Source organism: Ostrea edulis, chromosome 5 (genome assembly GCF_947568905.1).
Source record: "Ostrea edulis chromosome 5, xbOstEdul1.1, whole genome shotgun sequence".
NCBI lineage: Eukaryota > Metazoa > Mollusca > Bivalvia > Ostreida > Ostreidae > Ostrea > Ostrea edulis.
The window spans coordinates 67233008-67234294 of NC_079168.1; positions in this window are offsets into that span (position 1 = coordinate 67233008).

The following is a 1287-nucleotide window of genomic DNA, read 5'->3' on the forward strand; positions in this document are numbered from 1 at the left end:
GACCCCTGGACAAACCAGGTGTGGGATCAGGTATCGAGGAGGAATAACCATTCCCTGTCAAACGGTCACACCCGCCGAGAACCCTATATCCTTATCAGGTGGACGGAGTTATACGTAGTCATAATCAGTGTGCCAAGAATGGCCTAACAATCTGTATAAACACGTCAGACAGCATTTGACCCAATGATAGGTTGTATTGACGAACTAGATCGTAATAACGACCATAGAATTTGCAAAATGCTGACTTCAGTCGAGACTGTTGAAACCTCTGTACCACCAACTTGTTTGTCAGTAGCTTACCTCGACCATACGCATAACAAGATCTTGCGTATCGAATCAGTTGATATAATAATAAACACCATATGCAGGTGAAAATGGAATATTGCTACATAAATATGGGAATTTGACGATGGAAAAGCTGAAATCATCCGTTTGTTCATACAGTTGAGTTGTCAGTAACTCCTATCAGCAATACAAAATATAGAGTTGGACAAAGACGGATTCCTGTATATACCAGAGGTGGGATCAGGTGCCTGGGAGAAGTAAGAGCTCTTGGCAACCGGTCACACTCGCTGTGAGACCTATCTATCGATCAGTTAAACGGAGAGTTTTTGTAATCAACAAGTTTGGATGCTCCAGTTGAAAATCATTTGTAAGAAACGCAGTGTGAACTTGAAATATGATGAAATACAAGACCGACAGTTTATATGGCGAAGAATTATGCTTATGTTGACAGCATCCATTCCTTTGTTCTATTCTTTTGTTCGTTTTAAGTTTAAGGAACTGATGACATGATTCTAAAGGATTGTCATCCGTAACTCTTGGTGGTTTAGAGAGCTTGTGATGGGCAACACCCATAATCATAGAATTAAGTCTGTATTTTACTGACCCCCGGGGGTAGAATCGGACAATGCTAAGAGATCAAAGTTTTACATACAAATATATAGGGAAAATCTTTTAAAAGCTTCTTCTTAAGAACAACTTGGCCAGAGAAGTTTACATTTACATAAAAGCTTCCTGACATAGTGCAGATTCAAGTTTGCTTAAATCATTCTTCCGGAGAAAGGGCGGGACCGCAATACGTAAAATAGAGTCAGGTTTGTAAACATCATAGCCTTCCGGAAATAGGTTGCTCGAGGCCACAATGAAGATCAAAGTTTTACATTCGAATATATAGGGAAAATCTTTGAATATGGGCCAAGGTGACTCCGATGAGTGATGTGGCCCATTGACCCCTTGTTGTACTTGAAGTAGAAAAATATTCAAATTTAGAAAATATTCGTGTAA